Here is a 5972-nt window from a genome sequence, read left to right on the forward strand (position 1 = left end):
CCCAAAGTATAATCCTCATTGTTCTTAGTATAAGAAACTTATTTAACTACAATACATAACAAACAAAAAAGATAGTAGTAGCTTCACACATCCTCTAAGGTAGCACTTTTCCGAAGCGGCCGCTAAAGTGCTTTCACACTTTTGAGGTGGTAGCTCTTTCTACTGGGTTGGTAGCTTTCACTCATCACATGAGATAGCTCTTTCTCTCAATAGGGCATAACTAGTATCTAACTTATGAGAGTAGCTTCATACTTTATAGGTGGTAGCTCTTTCCACACCAAATGTACAACTAAACCATATATTTTCTTTCTTTTCTCTTTTCAAAATTTTTTTTTTCAGCAAAATAGAACAAGAAACAGAACTAATTAGTCCCTTAAACATCGAACTTGAGTTTCCAAAAGAGTTTCATGAGCGAGTAGTGCAACAAGTGTCAATCAAGCAAAAATTCCTAGAAATTCAAGTAAAAACTAGAGCATGAGAACATTCAATGTTAAAAATACTCTTAGACTCAAATACAAACATTGTAACAAAGGTGAACCGTATTGGCTATGTGAGCATGTATATCAATCAAAACTTATGTAAGAGACGCATGCAACGTGAACTCCCCTCCACACTTAACACGTACATTACCCTCAATGTACACATGCAAGCTCCATAGAAAAATATAGTAATCAAGAAAAGTATGTGGGAGTGGATAATCGAAACAATACTCCCCTAACTCCTAGTGTTGCATTTTATGGAGCTAAATCCTTGGGAGTAAAGTTCCAACAGGTTGTGAAGCACACATGGCCAAAATTGGCCATGTCCATGACTAGTTCTCAATTCCCATACTGACAAGACCATCTGCACGCATACACAAGGGGTTCAGTGAAGCTCAATAAAAACAAAAACAACTCGAGTATATAGAACATAAAGCAATGAAATATAACTCGAACAAAAATAAAAGATAAACTTAGAAGGAGGATCTTTTTCTGAGTGTACAAGTACAAAATAAAATGTAGAAATAAAGAAAAATATAAAGTCAAAGTAAAGCAAAGATGCATCAAGCGTCGGTATCATCCTATGTCGACTCTACTGACGGTGCTGGTAGTGGTGGACTAGGTGGATCGATCGGCGCATAAACCGGTGATGATGGTGCTGGAGGAACTAGAGAGGTCCGGGGTTGCAGCACATATGGTGATCTCACGGCTCGCTCTAGCAACTGCTGTAAAATGTTAAAACACGCCATAAACTAAGTATGCTGCATGGCCTGTGTCACGCGGACCTCAATAATCTCAGTCTGGAGTACACCTACAGCACTCTTAAGCTTCTCAAAATGGGGCTCGAGATGGAGAAAACATGCGCATTGGAGGGCGATCCTGTGTTGTAGGTGTCTCCTCGGGTCTCTGTGTGCTATGGCTGTGGCCCGAGAGCGGCCTAAGGAATCTCCACTTTGTTAACTCTTGCCCCCACTATCTCTAGTGTAGGTGTAATCAACGCATACACTCCCGACTGACACCTGCGAACCATCCCCATCAATCTCATAGTCTCTATGCATAGGGGAGCAGTTACAGTCGCCATCTTGGCCCCTCGGATCGCATCTAGTAAGCCCATACCGATGACTAACCTTGTGACATAGGGACCAGAGAAGAGGGCACTAATCCTGGCATACTTCCCCTAATGTCATATATACTTTACCATGATGTGTCCCAAGTGTAGCGATGTGCTCTGTACCATAGAATATAGGTATAGAAGCTCCTGTCAGCTGAGTACACCAGTACTATCACCACACCCGTTCACTGACCTGCTCAAAACGACGTGAATGTATCTGTAACTCAGCCAGGAGAAGCAGGTGGCCTTTGAAACACCAGGCTCATACTGCCTCTGTCCACACAATGCACTGTATGCGCGCTACGCTGTCAAACTCCTAGGATAATCTATGGACAACTGCTTATACTCCTCAGTCTTTGTGTATGGCGCATCATATAACTCCATCCAGATCGAAAACTGAGTCAGAGTCAAGCTATAGTACTGTCTGAGGGCTCGAAACTGTATAGCTCCTATACTGTCAAAACTAGAATACTAGCAATCAAACTCGAATGATGCTAAAACCTTGAGTGTCAATGTATGGATGGCATGCTCTTTGATCAACAATAAATGATCCCAACTGCCAACTTCAAGCATATCCTCCATCTCCTCCTTCATATCACCTGCCGTCTGGATCTCTCTCAAAGTGTCTATGTCGGGAAAATGTGATTGTCCAAATCGTAACTTTGACAACCTCTCAAAGCGAGCCTGGTGCTCGGGAATTGCGAAATCAATGCGTTCGGCCTCAGCGTTGACTCTCGGGGGTGCTTGCCATCATGCTTCATTGATTGGGGACCATATCTGCAAAATTAAAACATAAATTCAATCAAAAGCATTCAAAAATTAATTTTGCAGAATTTCACACAGTCATGTGGGATTTCCACACGCCCGTGTGGATCCACGGGGTGTGAAAACAGCATGGTCACGCATCACTAAATCAAACATACACCTTTGTATCATCTCTAACTTTGTCCTAAGCATGCCTAGACCTTATAAACATAGAAATGAAGCAACATTCATCATTTGAATGGATTAAAATCAATTTATGGCAAAGAAAAGAGGATTTAAGTGTTTACCAACAGCTGAAGATGAAAACCTTCGAATTCGGCCGAGAATTCAAGTAAAACACCTCTAGATTAATGGTGTTGGATCAATAGAGTAGTGGAGAGTGTTCTCTGAGTGATTGGGAGTGTAAGAATGAATAAACTCAAAGGGTTTTTAAAGAAATCCCGTAGCTTTTGCATTTCTGTACATTCACACGGGCGTGTGGAAATTACCCACGCCCATGTGACACCACAAGAGAGACCCACAGGGGCAGACGCACGCCCTTGTGCGCTCTCGGGAATGCACTCTTTGCCTCTTTACGCAACCACACTGGCGTGTGGAAATTCCCCACGCTTGTGCGCCTGACCCACAGGGGCATTTCCACACCCTTGTAGCTCCTCTATCCAACTGAGAAAATTCTCTAAGTGTTTCCCAATGCCAGTGTAGAATTTTCCACACGGGCGTGGATCTTCATAGGACCAGCTCACAGGGGCACTCACACACCCCTGTGTATTCTAGGGATGGAAAGGAGCTCATTTGCAGAGATCCACACGGGCGTGTGAAAATTACCCATGCCAGTGTGTTTATCACAGGATCATCGATAGGGCCGCCTCCACGCCCCTATGTCTTCTCGGGAAAAATGCTACATCTCTGCAGGATGACACACGCCCGTGCGGAAATTACCCATGGGAGTGTCAAATCCACAAGGTCATTCGCAGGGGCGAGTCCACGCCCTTATTCAATCTCTAGATGAGCTCTAAACGAGAACACACGCCCGTGCGAAAATTCCACATGGGCGTGTGTTTTCTTTGGACACATAGAAAACTTTGCAGGCTCTGTAGAAAATTTCTAAACACAAATAAACATTCAGAGACTACCTAACAATGCAATTTTAACCAGAGAAAACATGAAAAACACTCTCAAACAACCAAGATTCTTCACCACACACTATTAGGCACATGATAACACCACAATGTCCACGAGAAATTCATAGCAAAAGTATCTAAGAATAAAGACACCAACACTTAAAGCCTTATTCATGTAAACAGTAAACTAAAAACTAGAAAAACTATAAAGACTTGGGTTGCCTACCAAGAAATGCTTGTTTAACGTTACTTACCTTGACGTATCTTGTCCTACCTCAAGGGGCTCATAGATGAAGGTTTCCCTCTTACCCATGATTTCGAAGCACGATGAACATAGTCTTTTGAAGGTAGAGGGAGAGTTGTCAAGCTTTGTACCACTTAACAAGGGTTCGTCAACCTTGTTCTGTTCTTCCACATTCCCAACAGCCTTGGGGCATTTCTTGTGGTATCTCTTTGCCCGCTTCATCTTTTCGGAGCACCTTCTTCATGATTCCCAAAGGAGATGGTACTTTCTCCTCTAGACCAAGCATTATCAACTCCTCGTTCTCCACTTCTTGGTCTAGCAACCCCTCGTACGGGTCCGGATTCAACATTTCCTGCACATATTCCTCGATTAGTTCATCAGCAGTGTCAAGAAAATAAAGAGTATCATCAAAGATAACGGGAATATCGCAAGGCTTCGGCGAGCGGTATGTGAGCTTGTCATCTCCAACCCTCAGTGTCAACTCCCCACCGTCTATGTCTATAAGTGCCTTGGAAAGTGTGCAAGAAAGGCCTCCCAAGTATCAAAGAAACATCTCCATCCTCATTGACATCCAACACTATGAAGTCTACAGAAATCATGTACTTGTCCACTTTGACAAGCACGTCTTCAAGGATGCCCCTCGGATGCCTCACTGTTCGGTCCGCCAATTGCAATATCATCCCAAGCCTAGCTTATTAAAGAATGAGTATGGCATAACGTTGATACTAGCCCCTGAATCTGCCAATGCCATCTCTTCTCCCAAATTGCCAATATTGCATGAAATCACAAAGCTTTCGGGGTCTTTCTTCTTCTTCGGCATATTCTTTTGTAACACCACCGAACAAGAGACATCTAAGATCACCAATGCACTCTCCTCCAACTTCCTCTTGTTGGTCCAAAAGGTCTTTCAACAACTTGGCATACCGAGGCATTTGAGACAATGCCTCCACAAAAGGAATGTTGATGTTCAATTGCTTAAATTGACCCAAGAACTTCTTCTATTGCTCATCATTTTGGTCTTTCTTCAATCTTGAAGGATAAGGGATTCTTGGCTTGAAAGATGGGGGTGCCACATCCTTTTCTTTGTTGGCTCTCTCCTCAACCTCCACGACCTCAGATGCTTCAACGTTGGTCTTCTCACTTGGAAGCCTACCCTCAACCTCACCACCACTTCTCAAAGTGAGCGCCTTCACATGTTCTCTTGGATTAGTCTTGGTAAGCTTCCTTGTGGTCTCTCCGATAGAGACTTCGTGATTTGCCACACTTGATTTTCTAAATTATGCAATGAAGGGCGTGTGGTTGCGAAGTATAGCCTCAACCGATTGGAACCGTGTATCTGATCATTGCACAAATCAGATCAAGGCTTTCTCTATTCTCCATGTTTGGGGCTTGTTGTTGTTGAAAATCCAGTGGTGTGGTGGCCTTTTGTTACCCTTGGTTGTTCCATGAGAAATTAGTGATGATTCCTCCAACCCAAATTGTAGGTATTGCTATAAGGATTTCCTTGGTTTCTTATTACATTACCCATATAATCAACTTGCTCAACGAAGGGTGTATCACCAATGGCTATCAGTCAATCGGATGGGGCATGTCCCCCTCCACATCCATCACAACTCATTACGGCCGCTAATCTCGGAGAAGTTAGAGTGTCTAACATCTTACTCAATGCCTCCACTTGGCCTGCCAACGATGTAACCGCATCTACCTCATGGATGCTGGCCACTTTCTTCTTCTTCCCTAACATTCCATTGGTAGTCTGTTCAACCCCATTTCTTCAATTAGTTACCGAGCTTCTCCGGGGGTCTTTCTACAAAAAGTACCTCCTGCTGCTACATCAAGTAGCTGTCTTGTACTTGGGTTTAACCATTGTAAAAAGTCTGAATGATCATCCACTCTTGAAACCCATGTTGAGGACATTTTCGCAGGAGTTTCGTGAACCTTTCCCATGTCTCAAGTAGAGACTCCAATTCCATTTGCACAAAGGACAAGATCTCATTCCTAAGCTTTACAGATTTTCCCGGAGGGAAATAATGGGCAAGAAAAGATTCTACCATCTCCTCCCATGTAGTGATCGATGCTCTAAGTAATGAGTGTAGCCACTGCTTTGCTCTTTCCTTCAAGGAAAATGGGAAGGCTCTCAACTTGATGGCATCATCCGTAACACCATTGATCTTGAGCATATCACACACTTCCAAGAAATTCTCTATGTTACTGTTTGAATCCTCATCGGCTAAATCATTGAACTGTGCGGA

At 43.3% G+C, this 5972-nt stretch overlaps 1 non-coding gene across 1 annotated transcript; it reads left to right on the forward strand.

Moving 5' to 3' along the window:
* Positions 1-5619: 5619 nt before the first annotated feature.
* On the forward strand, positions 5620-5726 carry LOC120252323. Its single transcript, XR_005533864.1, has one exon. It is a non-coding gene; the product is annotated as a small nucleolar RNA R71 (small nucleolar RNA).
* The last annotated feature ends 246 nt before the right edge of the window (positions 5727-5972 follow it).

The sequence above is a fragment of the Dioscorea cayenensis genome, chromosome 20 (genome assembly GCF_009730915.1).
Source record: "Dioscorea cayenensis subsp. rotundata cultivar TDr96_F1 chromosome 20, TDr96_F1_v2_PseudoChromosome.rev07_lg8_w22 25.fasta, whole genome shotgun sequence".
NCBI classification, from domain to species: Eukaryota; Viridiplantae; Streptophyta; class Magnoliopsida; order Dioscoreales; family Dioscoreaceae; genus Dioscorea; species Dioscorea cayenensis.